Genomic DNA, 21,954 nt, shown 5'->3' with positions numbered 1-21,954 from the left:
TGAAGTAGGAGACATTCCCCAGTTTCTTGGGTGTGTCTTTCACTGTGCAAATGCTGAAAGAAAGAGAATGACCTTACCCTTTCGGGAAGGGATTCTCCCACTTCTCCTTTCAGTGAAAGGTAAAGTGCTTGACCACTTGCTGGTTCAAACCTCAGTTCCTTAGGGGTTCCCAGGGTGAAATTTGAAACTGGCCCTCTTTATGCAGAGGTCAAAGAGAGACTGAAGGAAGAAAGACCACTCCAGATTGGTAGGCAGCTGTGTTAACAATCAAGGGACCTTACGTAGGAGGCTTGTCATGCGTAGTAGCAAGATGAGTAGATCTCCTCACCTGCCACCAGAATCTTAAGAGTTTATATAGAAGCCTTAAGTTCAGTCACGCACTGTCCAGATGGTCTCAGTAACACTTTACTCTAAAGATTGTATCCTTGAAGTAGCAATTAGTAAGGAAATGGACTGCAGAATGTACATTGTGAAAACACCAGAGGCAGGTAAGTTGCAGCTTGCATGTCATCCAGTGGTCATGCCCTTTCCGTGAACTCCTCCAACACCACTATATACAGTTTTGCAAAATAGGACTGTCCTTTTCATGACACTTAGAAAGTATGCCAGGCTGCCACGCTTTCATATCTGTGATCAATGAGTTAATGAGTCATAATTTATTCATAGCTCATTGAGCACTTCTCTTTTGCAATGCATAAATATGAATATATACAATTTTTATTATAAAGCCCACAGTTAAGAATTTGAATAACTATTATGTCTGAATATGTGATCAAATAGACACAATATATTATTTTAGAGAAAAAAAGAAAGTTTAAAATGTAGTATTAAATTCTTTTGATTCATCTTATAAATTTTATAAAATATACAAAATTATGAATTGGACCATTAAGAAAATTTGAAATAGGTAAAATGACATGGAAATATGAGGAAATTATGAGATTGTTTCACTTGTTTTTATTTTAAGTGATATCCGTATCCTTTTTATGATCAATGTAAGTTGGTGGCAAGGCTTCTAACGTATTAATTAACTTTCTGAGGATGAAATATGCTTATAGCATTTTCCATGAAAATTATGCTTCACTGAATATCACGGAGTACAGCTAAAGTGACTTCTATCCAAAGGTCTAATGGGATATTACACCAAAATATTAATATAGATTTACCCATAATAAAAACTTGCTGTGGTGGTGAAACTGGATTGTAATTATATAAATATTCCTATTCATTCTAACAAATGTTGTAAATGTAAGATAAAGTAGAGAATTAAGTAAAATCCCTATAGAAGTAAATAACCAGCATAAACGTCTATTATTAAAAATTCACATAAAACTATATAATAGGGGAAAACTATATATCATGAACTACTACCTTCACGTAAATTCTTTGATGGATTTCATATTCAAAAGATTCTAGATGGTTATTATTACATCAATATTAAGGTATTTGGGGTTGCTTTGAGGCTATCATTAAGACTAACACCTAGTTTCCTCTAAAATGTATGTTTATCATACCTTAATTCTTATTCTTCAGTTATGTCTGAAAAGAAACTGGTAAAGAACCACAAATTTATTTTACAAACTTAGAAATATATTAGTTTCCATATATTCCAAGGCATTAACAACCATTAAAAGTCACTGGCAGATGTATTGCTGTGATAGCTGTGTATACACATAAAGTCTCATATAGTCAGACTTTACCCAAATCTCAATGGTTTTGACATCCTAAAATATTTCCTTTATTTTTTTTTCCCCAAAGGGAGCAAGAGCCTATTAATAGAGTGGCTATTGGAGTCTCTGTGCTGCTTCTTTTCATGTCTTCTCCTGGAACGTCCAGAAAAAGAGACAATTGAGAAAGTGGGGAAAGAAATTGGTCAGGCTCCTAGACTGTGCCTTCTCTATCAAGTTCTTTAGATTTTTTTATGCCAAAAAATAATAAAAACAGTTTATCTAGAATTCTGATGTCAATAAAACTATTACTCTAGTGTTCTGACTCTAATAGCCTGGCACCCAGAGAAAGGAAGTCAAATGCATAACTCAGATAACTTTTCATACATGTGATATTATTAATTACAGTTTGAACTAGAAAGTTACATATTGAAAGGACTATAAACACCTTGAGTCTGATAGTAACAGGTTTTTGTAAATTAGCTAAACATTTATATTGACCCTGAAATCTATTAGGCTTCAAGGAAAATATTAGAGCTTTGGGTTTGAAAAGATTTCCCTCAGACTTTGTTTTTTGTTTTTCTTTCTGGTTTCTGCTGGTGGTCAGGACTACAGCTTTCCTGAGATGAATAACCAGGGTAGAAACTTGGGCAAACAGCCCATAGTAAAGATGGGGATATTTCATTTTTTAGGTACTTTGTATATAGGATATTTCAGGGACCCTGCTGTCCTTGTTTGGGTTCCCCCAGTAAAACAGGTTTTAGACAAGGACTCTTATGCAGTTGTTTATTTTTAGAAGTGACATTAAGGCACCAAAATGTAGGCAATAACTGAAAAACGAAAGAGGGAAAGTTGTCTTAAGTAGCATTATTAGGCTGTTTCCACTATGGGCCATTGGGACCCAATCCCACTAGGGACTCTATGAGGAATCCTATAAAATGCATATCAGCCTGAGACGCGAATAGGGGTATTTGTTTACCCAGTCTGCCCCACAGTTATATGTGCATGCATGCATCATCCTAGCCGATTCAGCTTCAACAGCCTTCCAATGGAGCTGTAGCAGAGAAACACCATTCAGAAAGCAAGACAAGTGTTGTGTATTCATGTTAAAGTGCTGTCATGCTAGAGCAAAAACCTACAGTAAAGTTTGAGGTAAATATAAGAAATATCTGATAGGGACCACCTCTCCTTGCACGGCTCAAGATCTCCTGTGCCCTACGTTAAGTCCAGTACATCACAGTTGTAGTGGCCCGCCTCAGACTCTACACAAAGCTTAATACAAGAGTGTTAATTGAATAACTTAACATACCCAGAATTGTAACTTGTCCCTAGGATTTAACTGATATTCATCATCTCTCTCTTTTACTGTATAGTCTTAGATTACTCTTATCCTCAGCTGGTCTCAGTTTCTTGACTGATGAGAAGACCCAGACCTTGATCCCTGAAGAATTACAGCCTTCAGTTGCTGTACTTGTCAGGTTAAGGTTGTTGCGACTGTACACATAGTTATCACTATGTCTGGATCATCAAGATTTACTCCAGTGAATCTCCTGAATTCCAGATATAGTCCTTTCTGACCTATTGTGTTGCCAAAACTCTAGCAATCTCCAACAATCTCCTTTCACTGTCTACTGAACCAACAGCATGATAAGCCCAGTACAACCATGTGAGAGTCATATTGAAGCTATGCGAGTCATAGCTTCATGTTCTGTATTCCCTGGTAGAAACCTCCACCACCTCACTCCAGACCAGGACTTTTAATCTTGCCAAGCCTACGGGTGAGGAGATACAAAGTGAAAATTTGGCAAGTGACTTACAGGATGTAACACGGCAACTGACTAATTCTACATCTACCCCTAAGTGGAAAAGGACATCTCGGCCTAGCAAGGGAACTGGGCAGGATGGTATGACTAAGAAGGAATGAGTAAAAGGGAGTCCTTCGATATGACATGGGAGTGGACCGGTCTGGAGCGGGAAGGATGGTTAGCCATCAATACCCATGACCGAGATCTGGGAAGGAGAAACTGGCCCGGAATAGGTAGGCAGGACCGAATAGGTAGCCCCCATGTCCACCAGAAATGAGATGGACTTACCCGCTACCTGTAGTGTTACCCTGGGCTCGGCAAGAGTGATGGGGGTCCTCGAGTCCAGGCGCCGTCAGTCGTCAGCCAATCCCAGCAGTTCGAGTGGTAATGCCGTTGGGTCGGCCTGCCCCCCGCGTGGAGACGCTGAGGGAGGGCAAGTCGTAGGGCAGTCACTCTTCCAGTGGCCCGTTAGCCCGCAGCTGGGACAGGGCTTAGAAGGAGGTCGGGGATTGGGACATTGGCGAGCCCAGTGGCCTTCTTTTCCGCATTTGAAGCAGGTCCCCGGCGGGGTTGCCTTTTGCAGACCCCGTGGATGCTGTGATCCACGGGAGATGGCCGGCCTTAGGGCGGCTACAAGAGCTTGGGTTTGGAGGGCCACCTTCTGGTGCATCCGAGCCTGTCGGCTGGATTCTGCCAAATCCTCACGGCCATTGTAGACTCTAAAGGCCATCTTCACCAGATCTCGAATAGGGGTTTGAGGGCCGTCTTTCGCCCGTTTTAATTTCTTTCGGATGTCCGGGGCTGATTGGGTGATAAAATGGGTGGCTAGGACCGCTGCCCCTGCCGGGGTGTCGGGATCCAGCCGGGTGTAGAGAGTTAAGGCCTCTGTAAGGCGATTGAGAAAGATAGCTGGATTTTCGTTAGGTTTTTGGGTTATCTCTTTTAGTTTTTCAAAATTGACTACCTTATGAGCGGCAGCCTGCATGCCAGCCAGGAGGCATTGGATCATGAGGTCGCGTTTACGACGGCCATCTTGGCCATCCTGATAAGTCCAGCCTGGATCGGTGCCAGGTACGGCAGTCGCTCCGACAGTCATGGAGTTGTCGGTAAGGTGAACCTGATCTGCATGGTTTCGGGCAGCAGTTTGAATTCTTTCCCTTTCGTCAGGGGTCAGAGTAGAAGATAGGATCACAAAGGTATTGTGCCAGGTTAGATCGTAAGCTTGAGAGAGCGAAATTCTTTGAGGTAGCGGGAAGAGTCGGCAGAAAAGGAGCCTAATCGCTTTTCTATTTGAGAGATATCTTGGAGACAAAAAGGGACATGGACTCTGACCAGTCCTTCCGCTCCTGCTACCTCCCTCAGAGGGCAGTGGAGATTTGGATCTTGGGAGTCGTGAGAGCGTGTATGTGCACTAATTGGCGAAGCAAGGGGCGTGGGAGGAGAAACCGTTGAGGGAGGCGGGGGAATGGTTGGAGGGGCCGGAGAGGGTTCAGGAGGAGGAGGGACCGCTTCAGGGTAGCGTGGAGGTTAGAGAGGAGTTCTGAAGGGGGGAGTGGTAAGAGATTCGGGAGGGTCGGCTAGTGGGGAGGAATCCAAGGGGACTGAGGTTTTGGATGGAGGATCTGAGAGGTAGAACAATTGACGCAAAGGGAGGGGCGGGAGCGCAAATACCAGAAAACCTGGACGTAGGGGACCTCAGATCATTTGCCCGTCCTGCGGCAGTAATTATCTAGATCACGGAGGATGTTAAAATCGAAAGTCCCTTCAGGACTGATTGTCTAGAGGATATTGTGGCCAGGCCACAGTGGAATAAAAAATAAGCCGTCGGCAACGGAGATCTGGGGAGAAACCGAGGGCTGTAAAATTGGCTAGGAGGCACCCCAGGGGCGTCTTAGGATCTGGTTTCGATTGTGAGGTTTCCATGACCCCCAGTCTGTCCCTGAGTGAATGGAGAGGGAGAGAGGCGTCCCTGGTCTCAGTCTCCAATTCACGGCAGGTCGGAGGGCGGTCAGGCGATTGGCACGTCTCCACAATCACCCAAGGTCCGGCAGGTCGGAGAGCGGTCAGGCAATTGGGACGTCTCCACAGTTGCCTGAGGCCCGGAGAGAGGACGGAGGAATCCCTGACGCAGCCGCGATTAAGGACAGGGAGTCCGGTGGGCAGGGACTCTGCGGGTCGGAGGGAACAAGGGTGGGGGACTTACCCCGTTTTCTGCCGGATCGGGTAGATGAGTAGAGGTTCCGTAACCTGCGGGGCTTGGTACCCCTCCTGGGTTTCGGCACCAAATGTAAGGTCGGATCTTAACAAACGGCACCGCGAAACGGAGGAAAGCTTCAAGTGAGCTTTATTAAGGACCGCTCCCAGGGGAGGTTCACTGGTCCGAGAGAAAGGGGCCAGAGAAGTCGCACCCGGGCGAGGGTTGGGCAAGATTTTATAGGGGAAGAAGGGAAAGGGGTGTGGTGAATCTGGGAGAGCGAAGGGTATTCCTTATTTGGTGGTCTCTTCGGGTATCGTGGGGGACCGTTAGTCCCGCCCCTCGAAAGGCGGGAAGGCTGGGCTGGGTTCAAAGTCCCCAGGTCAGTTCCTGGACCTGGGTGGTCCGGAATGTCTCCAGGGCAGTTTCTGCAACTTCGTGGTCCGGTGAATTTCGGTCTGATGCAACCTGTGAAACTGATTGTGTTCCCCTGCCTCGGGCCAGTTGGCCTTACACTCTGGAAGTCCCCTTAGACAATTCTGCTCATTGTAATTTGGTTCAACCCCCTGATTCAGGTGCTCATACCATACATCCAAGACAAGAATAAAAAGAGGAGTTATTTATCATTCTACCTGACCCCAAATACTTATTTGCTTTTTGGAGAATATTATATGTATGTCAAGTCAACTGTGGTGGGTCATTTCCCCTCAGGAGTGAAATAGATAGATAGGCTGTTATACTACTATTATCTTTCCACAGAGCCTCAGAAATTGTTTCATCCAGGTATAAATGTCTATCTGCTGAAGCTGAAGTAGAAAAACGGAAGAATGAACATTGTGGTATATGACTCTTTTTGAATTATGGTTTTCTCAGGGTATATGCCCAGTAGCGGGATTGCTGGGTCATATGGTAGTTTTATTTTTAGATTTTTAAGGAACCTCCATACTGTTCTTCATAGTGGCTGTATAAATGTACATTCTCAGTAACAGTGCAAGAGGGTTCCCTTTTCTCCACACTCTCTCCAGCATTTACTGTTTGTAGATTTTTTGCTGATGGCCATTCTGACCAGTATGAGGTGATACATCACTGTAGTTTTGATTTGCATTTCTCTAATGATTAGTGATGTTGAGCATCCTTTCATGTGACTACCAAATGTAAAATAGATAGCTAGTGGGAAGCAGCCACATAGCACAGGGAGATCAGCTCAGTGCTTTGTGACCACCTAGAAGGGTGGCATAGGGAGGGTGGGAGAGGGATGCAAGAGGGAGGGGATATGGAGATATATGTATACGTATAGCTGATTCACTTTGTTATACAGCAGAAACTAACACAACAATGTAAAGCAATTATACTCCAATAAAGTTGTTAAAAAAAATGAAAAAGGGAAGAAGTTCATTGTCACTTCCTATTTCTACACTCTTGTCTTCCTGGAAGTCTTGAGTTCCTGTTAAAAGCTATGATTATTGTGTAGATACATCTTTCCCATATCAGCATTCCACCCTGCAACAAACTCTGATTTGATCCATCCCTCACTATGAAAGCCATCAGCCAGCGTTAGTGAGCAAGCTGAACAGTGCTAGCTTTATTCGGTTGAGGCTAAAGGAATGGCAGTTCCATCAAGTGAGCCAAAACTCAGTTTCCAGGGCTTTGGAGTCCCCTTGACTTAGAAATGCTAAGGATATTCTCTCCTTTCAGCAAGCAACTGTATAGGGAGGCACTGTTGCCTTCCAGGCTTTGTTCTCCCCTTGTCTGAGCAGATTCAGAGAAACTCAATGGCAGGGGAGCAATCGAAATAGTGGATAGGTTTTTTTGTTGTTGTTTTAAGTAATTTTTAGGCAAGACAGACAATTCTCCTCTACTGTATATTTGAGAACTCAGAGGCTGTGTGCTGTGGTAGTGAGAATGAATAGGCCAGATATCTAGAGGATGGTAGTCTAACACAGGCATTCCTCCCACAATGCCTTCTTTTTTTTTTAATTTTTTAAAAATTGTTTATTATTTATTTTTTCTTATTAGTCATCCATTTGATACACATCAGTGTATACATATCAATCCCAATCGCCCAATACATCACACCACCACCACCACCCCCCGCCACTTTCCCCCCTTGGTGTCCATACCTTTGTTCTCTACATCTGTGTCTCAATTTCTGACCTGCAAACCAGTTCATCTATACCATTTTCTAGATTTCACATATATGCATTAATATACGATATTTGTTTTTCCCTTTCTGACTTACTTCACTCTGTATGACAGTCTCTAGATGCATCCACATCTCTACAAATGACCCAATTTCATTCCTTTTTATGGCTGAGTAATATTCCATTGTATATATGTACCACATCTTCTTTATCCATATGTCTGTCAATGGGCATTTGGTTGTTTCCATGACCTGGCTATTGTAAATAGTGCTGCAATGAACATTGGGGTGCATGTGTCTTTTTGAATTATGGTTTTCTCTGGGTATATGCCCAGTAGTGGGATTGCTGGGTCATATGGTAATTCTATTTTTAAGGAACCTCCATACTGTTCTCCATAGTGTCTGTATCAATTTACATTCCCACCAACAGTGCAAGAGGGTTCCCTTTTCTCTACACCCTCTCCATCATTTGTTGTTTGTAGATTTTCTGATGATGCCCATTCTAACTGGTGTGACGTGATACCTCATTGTAGTTTTGATTTGCATTGCTCTAATAATTAGTGATGTTGAGCAGCTTTTCATGTGCTTCTTGGCCATCTGTATATCTTCTTTGGAGAAATGTCTATTTAGGTCTTCTGCTCATTTTTGGATTGGGTTGTTTGTTATTTTAATATTGAGCTTCATGAGCTGTTTATATATTTTGGAGATTAATCCTTGGTCCAATGATTCATTTGCAAATATTTTCTCCTATTCTGAAGGCTGTCTTTTCATCTTGTTTATGGTTTCCTTTGCTGTGCAAAAGCTTTAAAGTTTCATTAGGTCCCATTTGTTTATTTTTGTTTTTATTTCCATTACTCAAGGAGGTGGATCAAAAAAGATGTTGCTGTGATTTATGTCAAAGAGTGTTCTTCCTGTTTTCCTCTAAGAGTTTTATGGTATCCGGTCTTACATTTAGGTCTCTAATCCATTTTGAGTTCATTTTTCTGCAAGGTATTAGGGAGTGTTCTAATGTTATTCTTTTACATGTAGTTGTCCAGTTTTCCCAGCACCACTTATTGAAGAGACTGTCTTTTCTCCATTGTATATCCTTGTCTCCTTTGTCATAGATTAGTTGACCATAGGTGTGTGTGTTTATCTCTGGGCTTTCTATCCTGTTCCATTGATCTATGTTTCTGTTTTTGTACCAGTACCATACTGTCTTAATTACTGTAGCTTTGTAGTATAGTCTGAAGTCAGGGAGCCTGATTCCTCCAGCTCTGTTTTTTTTCCCTCAAGACTGCTTTGGCTATTTGGGGTCTTTTGTGTCTCCATACAAATTTTAAGATTTTTTGTTCTAGTTCTGTAAAAAATGACATTGGTAATTTGATAGGGATTGCATTGAATCTGTAGATTGCTTTGGGCAGTATAGTCATTTTCACAATATTGTGAAAATATTTTAACCATTGAGAATGATGTTTGCTGTGGGTCTGTCACATATGGCCTTTATTATGTTGAGATAGGTTCCCTCTATGCCCACTCTCTGGAGAGTTTTTATCATAAGTGGGTGTTGAATTTTGTCAAAACCTTTTTCTGCATCTGTTAAGATGATCATATGGTTTTTCTTCTTCAATTTGTTAATATGGTGTATAACATTGATTGATTTGCATATATTGAAAAATCCTTGCATCTCTGGGATAAATTTCACTTGATCATGGTGTCTGATCCTTTTAATGTGTTGTTAGATTCTCTTTGCTAGTATTTTGTTGAGGATTTCTGCATCGTATTCATCAGTGATATTGGTCTGTAATTTTCTTTTTTTGTAGTATCTTTGTCTAGTTTTGGTATCAGGGTGATGGTGGCCTCATAGAATGAGTTTGGGAGTGTTCCTTCCTCTGCAATTTTTTGGAAGAATTTGGAAAGGATGGGTGTTAGCTCTTCTCTAAATGTTTGATAGAATTCACCTGTGAAGCCATCTGGTCCTGGACTTTTGTTTGTTGGAAGATTTTTAATCACAGTTTCCATTTCATTACTTGTGATTTGTCTGTTCATATTTTCTATTTCTTCCTGGTTCAGTGTTTGAAGGTTATACCTTTCTAAGAATTTGTCCATTTCTTCCAGGTTGTCCATTTTATTGGCATAGAGTTGCTTGTAGTAGTCTCTTAGGATGTTTTGTATTTCTGCAGTGTCTGTTGTAACTTCTCCTTTTTCATTTCTAATTTTATTGATTTAAGTACTCTCCCTCTTTTTCTTGTTGAGTCTGGCTAATGGTTTATGAATTTTTTTTTGTTCTCAAAGAACCAGCTTTTAGTTTTATTGATCTTTGCTATTGTTTCCTTTGTTTCTATTTCATTTATTTCTGCTCTGATCTTTATGATTTCTTTCCTTCTGCTAACTTTGGGGGTTTTTTTGTTCTTCTTTCTCTAGTTCCTTTAGGCATAATGTTAAATTTTATATTTGCGATTTTTCTTGTTTCTTGAGGTAGGCTATTATAGCTATAAACTTCCCTCTTAGAACTACTTTTGCTGCATCCCATATGTTTTGGATCATCATGTTTTCATTGTCATTTGTCTCTAGGTATTTTCTGATTTCCTCTTAGATTTCTTCAGTGGTCTCTTGGATATTTAGTAAGGTACTGTTTAGCCTCCATGTGTTTGTGTTTTTTACATTTTCTTCCCTGTAATTGATTTCTAATCTCATAGCATTGTGGTCAGAAAAGATGCTTGATATGATTTCAATTTTCTTAAATTTACTGAGGCTTCATTTGTGACTCAAGATGTGATGTATCATGTAGAATTTTCCGTGTGCACTTGAGAAGAAAGTGTAATCTGCTGTTTTGGGATGGAATGTCCTATAAATATCAATTAAATCTATCTGGTCTATTGTGTCTTTTAAAGCTTGTGTTTCCTTATTAATTTCTTTTTGGGTGATCTGTCCATTGGTGTAAGTGAGGTGTTAAAGTCCCCAACTATTATTGTGATACTGTCCATTTCCTCTTTTAGAGCTGTTAGCAGTTGCCTTATGTATTGAGGTGCTCCTATGTTGGGTGCATAAATATTTATAATTGTTACTTCTCCTTCTTGGATTGATCCCTTGATCATTACGTAGTGTCCATCCTTGTCTCTTGTAACATTCTTTATTTTAAAGTCTATTTTATCTGATATGAGTATTGCCACTCCAGCTTGCTTTTGATTTCTTTTTGCATGGAATATCTTTTTCCATCCCGTCACTTTCAGTCTGTATGTGTCCCTAGGTCGGAAGTGGGTCTCTTGTAGACAGCATATATATGGGTCTTGTTTTTGTATCCATTCAGCAAGCCTGTTTCTTTTGTTTGGAGCGTTTATTCCATTCACATTTAAGGTAATAATTGATATGTATGTTCTTATTACCATTTTCTTAATTGTTTGGGGTTTGTTTTTGTAGGTCCTTTTCTTCTCTTGTGTTTCCCACTTGGAGAACTTCCTTTAGCATTTGTTGTAGAGCTGGTTTTGTGGTGCTGAATTCTCTTAGCTTTTGCTTGTCTGTAAAGCTTTTGATTTCTCCATTGAATCTGAATGAGATCCTTGCTGGGTAGAGTAATCTTGGTTGTAGTTTCTTCCCTTTCATTACTTTAAGTATATCATGCCACTCCCTTTTGGCTTGTAGAGTTTCTGCTGAGAAATCACCTGTTAACCTTATGGGAGTCCACTTGTATGTCATTTGTCAGTTTTTCCTTGCTGTTTTCAATAATCACTCTTTGTCTTTAATTTTTGCCAATTTGATTACTATGTGTCTCAGCATGTTTCTCCTTGGGTTTATCCTGTATGGGACTCACTGTGCTTCCTGGACTTGGGTGGCTATTTCCTTTCCCATGTTAGGGATGTTTTCAACTATAGTATCTTGAAATATTTTCTCTGGTCCTTTCTCTCTCTCTTCTCCTTCTGAGACCCCCATAATGTGAATGTTGTTGTGTTTAATGTTGTCCCAGAAATCTCTTAGGCTGTCTTCATTTCTTTTCATTCTTTTTTCTTTATTCTGTTCTGCATCAGTGAATTCCACCATTCTGTTTTCCAGGTCACTTCTCCGTTCTTCTGCCTCAGTTTTTCTGCTATTGATTCCTTCTAGTGTAGTTTTCATTTCAGTTATTGTATTGTTCATCTCTGTTTGTTTGTTCCTTAATTCTTCTAGATCTTTGTTAAACATTTCTTGTATTTTCTCGATCTTTGCCTCCATTCTTTTTCCGAGGTCCTGGATCATCTTCACTATCATTATTCTGAATTCTTTTTCTGGAAGATTGCCTATCTCCATTTCATTTAGTTGTTTTTCTGGGATTTTATCTTATTCCTTCATCTGGTACATTGCCCTCTGCCTTTTCATCTTGTCTATCTTTCTGTGAATGTGGTTTTTGTTCCACAGGCTGCTGGATTGTAGTTCTTCTTGCTTCTGCTGTCTGTCCTGTGGTGGATGAGGCTATCAGAGAGGCTTGTGCAAGTTTCCTGATGGGAGGGACTGGTGGTGGGTAGAGCTGGCTGTTGCTCTTGTGGGCAGAGCTCAGGAAAACCTTAATCCACTTGTCTGCTGATTGGTGGGGTTAGGTTCCCTCCTGTTGGTTTTTTGGCCTTAGGCCTCCCAACACTGGAGCTTACCCAGGCTCTTTGGTGGGGCTAATGGCAGGCTCTTGGAGGGCTCATGCCAAGAAGTACTTCCCAGAACTTCTACTGCCAGTGTCGTTGTCCCTTGGTGAGCCATAGCTGCCCCCGGCCTCTGCAGGAGACCCTCCAACACTAGTAGGTAGGTCTGGTTCAGTCTCCTATGGGGTCACTGCTCCTTCCCCTGGGTCCCAATGTGCACACTACTTTGTGTGTGCCCTCCAAGAGTGTAGTCTCTGTTTCCCCCAGTCCTGCCAAAGTCCTGCAATCAAATCCCGCTAGCCTTCAAAGTCTGATTCTCTAGGAATTCCTCCTCCCGTTGCCGGACCCCCAGGTTGGGAAGCCTGACATGTGGCTCACAACCTTCATTCCAGTGGGTGGATTTCTGTGGTATAAGTGTTCTCCAGTTTGTGAGTCACCCACCCAGCAGTTCTGGGATTTGATTTTATTGTGATAGTTCCCCTCCTACCATCTCATTGTGGCTTCTTCTTTGTCTTTGCACTTGGGGTATCTTTTTTGGTGAGCTCCAGCGTCTTCCTGTCGATGATTGTTCAGCAGTTAGTTGTGATTCCTGTGTTCTCGAAAGAGGGAGTGAGAGCATGTCCTTCTACTCTGCCATCTTGAACCAATCTCACCCTCAACTATTTTAATTTGCATCTTATTAATGCTTCCCAGCTTTCAAAGTTCCACAATGCCTTCTTAATAATATTCTCTCATCCTCCTTTATTTCCAGATGTCTCTTCCCCTAGAATTATTTTAGCTTCCTGTCCTTAACCCAGTTTTTCCACTCCTGACAATTTTCTCCCTGACAGTTCTTTCAGAGTCACTCTGGTTTTTGTATTAGCCACAGAGCTTCAGTTGCTGGCAAACTTCCCAGGAGTCTGGCCCAGAACCAACAGCATTCAGCTCTTAGACATTCCTGCAATTCAAGAGGGGAACTTTCCTAATACAATGGGCTGTCCCCAAATGGAATCAGAGTCTAAGGAAGTATTTTTTGCTCCCTGAGTTCAGCAGCTCTCTTTTCCCCTTCTGATGGGTCAGTCTAGTGCCTTAGTTAGAAGTGAGTCTCCTATGTAAACCACATCCTACTGTGTGCCAGCATTCACAAGTTGAAATCAACATTTAAATTTCTAGCAATTTCTCCAGGCTTGGATGCTCTTGCTTTTGAGGGGGATTCGTTATCTTTCCAGGTACTGTTAAATATGTTTTGGTCCTGAAATTTTCCCCAAAGATCCTGGTGTTCTCTGTAATATTAGGATGCTTTAGCACCCCCATTATAGGATGGTGGGCTCTTTTATCTTTTGTTCTCTCTCGTTAACCTTAAAGCTCATAAGGGTGAGAGATTCATGAGCGGGAGCCAATGGACTGAATTACAAGCAGGTTTATATCCCTATAAACAACAATAGAAAATGTACCTAATTACTGGTTACTAGAAATTTTTGTTTCAGTCTCTCATTTCAAGATCAATGTACATCACAAGGTTTCCTGGGGGATCTACCTTCTGTGGACACTGCATCTATTCATGGTAAGTTGGGGCTTGCAGGCAAACAATGCAACAACTAGACAACTAGCCCTTTCTGTGACCTAGGGTCTTGACTCTCAGTGGATCTGGTGACCCTCAGGCAGGAATATGACCACTAACAGCACCTGTGACCTACTTTTATGCCCACAGGGTATGTCTCCCCTATCCAAGGTGGTCCAGCTGACCATGATCTCTGCCCCTCCAGGTAGCCTAAATTCAATGCAAGAGGTATGTGCCCCAGCCTCAGGGTGATCCAAATGAATCCATCTGCTGTATTCCAAAGGCCATTTCTGGTATAGGAAAAATGTGTTCTTTGTGAGAATATAACAAATTTAATTTTTACCATTGATTATTAAGATTGATTTGTAATGTTCCAGTTCGAGCAGTCATGTTTATGGCCCAATACTAGCATGCACAGTAAGAATTGCATGCATAATAATTTATATTTCTATATACTAGCCATAAATAGTAGGAAATTTTTAAAAAATAAAGTTTGTCAATTGTAATAAATGTACCACTCTGGTAGTAGATTTTGATAAAGGGGGAGGCTGTGCATGTGTGGAGTAGGAGGTATATGGGAAACTTCTGTGCTTTACTCTTAATTTTTCTGTGAACCTAAAACTGCGCTTAGAACAGAATTGCGGTTGCCAAGGGGGAGAGAGGGTTGGGGAGGGAAGGACTGGGAGTTTGGGATTAGCAGATACAAACTATTGTATATAGGATGGATAAATAACAAGGTCCTACTATATAGCACAGGGAACTATATTCAATATCCTGTGATAAACCATAATGGAAAAGAATATGAAAAAGAAAATATATATGTATCTGAATCACTTTCCTGTACAGCAGAAATTAACACAACATTGTAAATCAACTATACTTCAGTAAATTTTTTTAAAAAATAAATAAAACTGCTCTTAAGTCTTTGAAAAAAAATTATTTCAGGTATTCAAGGCTGGCTCAACATTCAAAATCAAAATCAATCAATGTAATCTACCACGTCAACAGGCTAAAGAAGAAAAATTATATGATCACAGAATTGGCACAGAAAAACAATGGACAATATCTAATATCTATTCACGATTTAAAAACAAAACCTCTCAGAAAAGCTGCAATACAGGAAAACAACTTCAATTTGATAAGGAACACTTACCCCAAAACCTTCCAGTAGCATCATACTTAATAGTAAGAAAGTAGACACTTTACCTCAAAACTGGGGGAAAAAATTCTCTAGAAAGGGTAACCAAGGTTCAGGACAAGGAGGTCCTCTTCCAACACTACAGTTTGTTTGCTGGATGTCTTTGCTAGTGAAATAAGAAAAGAAAAGGAAATAAAAGGTGTATGGATTGGAAATGAAGAAATAAACCTGTCTCTATTTGCAAATGACAAGATTGTCTACATAGAAAATCCCAAAGAATGGACAAAAAAACTTCTATAACTAATCAGTGAGCATAGCAAATTCACTGGACCAACACTTGATATATATGAGTTGAATAGGTGATTCCCAGGGGATTATTTTTAGGGTAGAGAAATGATGATATTCTATATGATACTGTAATGATGGATACAAGATGGTGGGCATTTGTCAAAGTCTCTAGAACTTTACAGCACAAAGAATAAACCTTATGATATGCAAATTTTTAAAAATCATTTAGGAGTTCAGGTGATCTCAGGATGGAATATAGAATGTAACAAAATATTATAAATGTATTACAACTGTATGACATAACCTCACTGAAGGGGCTGGGGGAGTGTGATGCTGACCTAAGCACCTTTGGAAATGAGTGGAGTTTGTAAGACTAAAGGCAAAAAGAGCTGTACATAAGACTTTTACCCTAGTTGATAAAGTTTTTTCCCATGGATTTACAGGTTAACAATTCTGGAACAACTATACATGTCTACTAGAGTTGAACAAATAAGTAAATGGATAGTGGATGGTGGGAACAAGGTTTCTTTCTCTTTTTTCTCCTTTAAAGATTTTTTTTTTTTTGATGTGGACCATTTTTAAAGTCTTTATTGAATTTGTTACAATATTCCCCCTGTTTTATGTTTTGGCTCTTTGGCCGCGAAGCATGTGGGATCTTAGCTCCCCGACCAGGGATCAAACCCTCATCCCTTGCATTGGAAGGCAAATGGACCACGACCACCAGGGAAGTCCTGGGAACCAGGTTTCTTTCTGTTGAGTGGAGAGTTACAGATATACAAGGGGAGGAAGATAGAATAATAAATGTGGTAATGGATTAGAATTGGAAACATCAGTATGAACTCATATTTACCTTCATATAAATACAGGTTGTTACACATCGAAATATTTATAGATATGTATGTACACACAGGTTAGTATTATATATTCATATATATCTCTATGCTTTTTCAGCTGAGAAGGCCTGGAAGTGATGATAGGCTGGTGGTAATTAGTACCCCTACAATTCATATCTTGTTTCCTAATACCACTTACTAATAAAAGGAACCAGTGCTCCTTGGAGAAATGATTGATTCTAATACTGGATAGGAAATACACAAGATGATCCTGGAGTATCTTATGGTGTCATAAAATAAGAAAAATCTCAAAAAACAAAAACAAAACCCCTATCCACAATAATGGAGATATTTCAAAAGGACATAGAGGTCAATAGAAAGAGGTCTCCATGGCCAAAGTTGGAAAAATTTGAGCAACATGATTTATAAAGTAGTATTAGATTATAACCCAAATTATAAAATATCTATGTGTCCATATAGATATAAAAATGATTGATGAAATAAATAAATATGAGAATAAATACATTCTATGTTCAGAATAATTTCAAGTAATTTATATACTTACTCTCCCCTTAAGGAGGAAGAGTATTACTTCCCCTTCCTTAATCATGGCAGTAAATAGTGACTATCTTCCAAAACTATAAAATGAGAGTGAAAAAACGCGTAACTTCACAGTGAAGAAGACTGACAAACATTACCTCAAGCCAGGTGATCAAGGTTAACATCAAGAGTGATGTGACATATTGAGACATACTGATAGTATATACCCCTGATATAATGTGAAGATCATAGCACTTTATGCCTCTGGTCTTCCTCTCTGAAACACATTCCCTCAACCTAATCATGAGAAAACCATTAGGCAAATCCCAATTGGGGGACATTCTACAAGACCCCTTACCAGTGTTCCTGTGGTAATGGATTAGAATTGGAAACATCAGTATGAACTCATATTTACCTTCATATAAATACAGGTTGTTACACATCGAAATATTTATAGATATTTATAGATATATTTGATGAACTTTCAAGTTCATCAAAAACAAAGAAAGTCAAAGAAACTTTAACAATCAAAGCAACCTAAGAAGATATTAGTTGACTGTGTTTTTTTTTAAGGTTTTATTTATTTATTTATTTATTAACATCTTTATTGGAGTATAATTGCTTTACAATGGTGTGTTAGTTTCAGTTGTATAAAAAAGTGAATCAGCTATATGTATACATATATCCCCATATTCCCTCCCTCTTGCATCTCACTCTTGAACAACATGGGGGTTAGGGATGCCAACTCCATACACTCGAAAATCCTCATATAATTTATAGTCAGCCCTCCGTATACACCATTCCTCCATATCCACTGTTCTGCATCCTCAGATTCAACCAAGATGGATCATATAGTACTGTAGTATGTATTTAGTGAAAGAAATATATGTATAAGTGGACCCACACAGTTCAAATTCATGTTGTTCAATGGTCAATTGTATACTAAATGTAATGCGGTATCATAGTGGGATCCTGAACAGAGAAAGATATTGGGAAAAAACTAGGGCAATCAGAATGAGGTATATACTTTTAAAGTAGTTATTAATAACAAAATAAAGTAATAATATATCAGTACTTATGGTTTGTTAATTGTTACAAATGTACTATAACAATGGAAGATGTTACTAATAGGAAAACTGAATGAGGAGTATATAGGAATTCTCTGTATAATCTTTGCAATAATTTTGTAAATATAAAACTGTTCTAAAAATTTAAAGTTTATTAAATATTTTAAAAAGAAGAAAAACTATTTACTATAACATCAAGATCAAGCAAAACTTATAAATATTTTAACATATTATTTGGGAGACCTGTATCCTGAAAATTACAAAATATTACTGAAGAAAATAAAACAAGACTAAATAAATGTAGAGAGGTACAATATTAATGGAGTAGAAGATGCAGTATTTTTATGATATCAGTTAGTTCTCCCCAAATTCATGTATGGGTTTAATGTAATCCTATTGAATAATATATTTTAGAAACATACATACTGATTCTTAAATTTATATGGAAACACAAAGGACACAGAAGGGTCAAATTTTGAAAGAAAGGAATTAAGATGGAGAACATACACTATCTGATTTCAAAGCTTAGTCTAAAACTACAGTAAACAAGATAGTTCAGCAATAAGAAAATATAGGCATATAGATCAATAGAAAAAAATGAGGGTGTAGAAATAAATCCACCTTATATGAATAATCAATTCTTAATGAAGCTGCCAAGATAATTCTATTGTAAAAGAGTGATTTTATCAACAAATTGTGCAGGAACAAACAAATATCCCTATGCAAAATGAATTTTGTCCCTTTCCTCACACCATATACAAAAGTAACACATAATAGATCATAGACTTAAATTTAATAGCTGAATCTATAAAGCCTTAGAAGTAAATAAGATAAAATGTATTTTGATAGAAGCTAGTATTTTTGCTAAAATTACAAATTCACTAACATTTTCTTCTATAGACTTAATACTTTATTAATGCCATCCAGTGTATTTTTCTTCTGAGGCATTGTATTTTTATCTCTAGAAGTTTGCTTTGGGTCTTTTTATATTGTCCATAACTCTCCTTATTAGGCTCATGCTTTCCTCTACCATAATTTCTTAAATGTATGGAATATATTTGTAATAGCTCTTTTATCTGCTAATTCCATTATCTGTCATTTCTGGATCTATCACTATTGATTGGTTTTCTCCTTATTATGGATCATATTTTTCTGCTTATCAGCATGCTTGGAAATTTTTGATTGGATGCTAGTCATTATGTTTGTGATATTTTTATGTCAGAGCCTGATTTTGTTTTGTTCTGTTTTTATATTTTTTTAAATATGTTTGGGCTTGGTTCCAGGATTCATTTAAGTAAACTGGAATCAATTAGTTATTCCTCAGGATTGAGTTTAAGCTCTGTTAGGCAGGACCAGAGCAGCCTTTAATCTACAGTAAACTTGGCCCCATTTTTGAGGCCGTTCCTTTTAGAGTCCTCTACTTGCTACTCCATATGTTGAGGAGGTATTTCCACTCTGCCTAATGAGAAAATAAATTATAGTTGGCCTTCTGATGTTTCTAGTGATTTTACTGCTTGCTCTCTTTTTTGTGCTTCTTTTTCTGGGCTTGGATGGTTTCCCTGTGTCCAACTTTGATCATTATTCAGATGAAGACTCAAGGGAAATACTCTGTAGATATCCAGATCTCTCTCTTTACGTAGATTACTTCTCTCCAGTGTTCTGTCCTATGGATTATAGATGCCTTGGCTACCCCAAATCTTAAATTCTATATTATCAACTTAGGGAGGCCACCAGGCTCTATTTGGTTTCCTGTTCTTATTTATTTTGTCTTCTCAGAAATCACTAATTTATGCTATATTTGATTCAAGTCTGAAAATTATGCTTCTTATATTTTGGCTGAATTATTGATTGTTTAAGGCAAATGGACAAACAGGTTATTCCATCACATCTGGAAGTGCAAATGCAAATTTGATGAGCTTTAAAAAATATTCACTATCATGTAACAATCATCAAAGTCAAGTTATAGACTAACAATAAATAACAAATACAATTTTTAAAGTGAGTATCTCTTCATGGTATGATCATGGCTGATTATTTTTTTCTTTTTTCTGTGTACATTGCAGTTTTTCTTTAATGACTCCATCAATTTTGTAATTTTGAGAAAAATTTAAATGTAATTATAAAACAAAAAATACTATGTTTCACAGTTTATATGCTTTCTCTGCCTTGTTAGAACCTTCATTTTACAAGATATTTTCTATACACTTTGTCAACAAAGCCTATTTAAACATTAAAAATGCCAAAAAATATCATTTGAATTCTCCAATTTTGTATTTTACAAATAATATTTTGCACAATTAAATTTCTGTATTAGCTTTTCATATATTAAAATTTAATGTGATTTCCATTTGTGTCTAATTTTATTGTTTAAGTAATAAAAGCATTCATTAATTTTTCTGCAATCATGTTTCTGTCCTATTTCTGGAATTCTGAATAAAGAATTTTCTGAAATGAAAACATTTCCTTTAATAGAATTATTTTTTAAGTGCAAGAAACAGAAGAATGTTGGGCAAAATCTTTATTTAAGAGAATCCAGAAATAACAAGAACAAAGAAAGCTATTTATCATTGTAGAACTGTGGTAATTGCATACTATCTTAATGATTAAACTAATGATTTAATGTTTGGAATTTAAAGGCTTGGCAGAACTCCTCAAGCAAATAAAAAAAGCAAGAAAGACTGGCTATGGGTTGTACTTGTCAACAACAGCATTAGCTTGAAATTTACTTTGGAAAATACTGTATTATATTAAGATTCAGATCCCTCAAGTGTTTTAACTTAACATGTAATGTAACCAATTGAATTATAATTGAATCAATTATTTGGCCTATGTTTAATGTTTAAATTTTAAAATCCTGTTACCAAGAAGGAAGATGTCACTGATTTATAAATATATAAATTTACATACACATATTATTAATCAATTAAATGAATCAATCAGTTTAATCAAACTAAGAAATTTCACTTTTAACTGGGCCATGGGAAACCTTTCACATTGTTTTTGCCTGACTGCTTATTTAATAGTAAATCTACAGATCTGGAAAAGTTGTGACATTATTTCAAGACTGTGAATTTCAGTTCATAGTGCAGGGACAATGAAGAAATAAAATGATACTGAATACATATTCAAGTGAATACATACAACATGATTTTGAAACATTTATGATTGTTTAAATGGAGAAAGAATGATTCAATGATTATTTAAATGGAGACAGAAATTTTTTAAGTGTCTGTAAGTTTTAAAAACGCTAGTTATCAGGTACAGAGTTTATTGTCTATTGCTTATTGTATCTGGAACTGGCTCAGTTTTCTACATAATAGTTACAAATCTCCAGTTAACGGTGCACTTGGTGACCTAAGGTTAAAAGTGAAGGTAGGAAGATGGCGGAAGAGTAAGACGCGGAGATCACCTTCCTCCCCACAGATACACCAGAAATACAACTACACGTGGAACAACTCCTACAGAACACCTACTGAAGGCTGGCAGAAGACCTCAGACCTCCCAAAAGGCAAGAAACTCCCCACGTACCTGGGTAGGGCAAAAGAAAAAACAGAGACAAAAGAATAGGGACGGCACCTGCACCAGTGGGAGGGAGCTGTGAAGGAGGAAAAGTTTCCACACACTAGGAAGCCCCTTCGCGGGCAGAGACTGCGGGAGGCGGAGGGGGGAGCTTCGAAGCTGCGGAGGAGTGCACAGCAACGGGTGCGGAGGGCAAAGCGGGGAGATTCCCGCACAGAGGATCGGTGCCGACCGGCACTCACCAGCCCGAGAGGCTTGTCTGCTCACCCGCCGGGGCGGGCGGGGCTGCGAGCTGAGGCCGGAGCGCAGGGAGAGGACTGGGGTTGGCGGCTTGAACATAGCCTGAAGGGGTTAGTGCACCACAGCTAGCCGGGAGGGAGTCCGGGGAAAAGCCTGCACCTGCAGAAGAGGCAGGAGACTTTTCCTTCCCTCTTTGTTTTCTGGGGCGTGAGGAGAGGGGTTTAAGAACGCTGCTTAAAGGAACTCCAGAGACGGGCGCGAGCCGCGGCTAAAAGCGCGAACCGCAGAGACGGGCGCGAGCCGCGGCTGAAAGCGCGGACCCCAGAGACGGGCGCGAGCCGCGGCTGAAAGCGCGGAATCCAGAGACGGGCGCGAGCCGCGGCTGAAAGCGCGGAAT

The sequence above is a fragment of the Delphinus delphis genome, chromosome 17, assembly GCF_949987515.2.
Source record: "Delphinus delphis chromosome 17, mDelDel1.2, whole genome shotgun sequence".
NCBI lineage: Eukaryota > Metazoa > Chordata > Mammalia > Artiodactyla > Delphinidae > Delphinus > Delphinus delphis.
Note: the sequence above shows the minus strand (reverse complement) of the source record.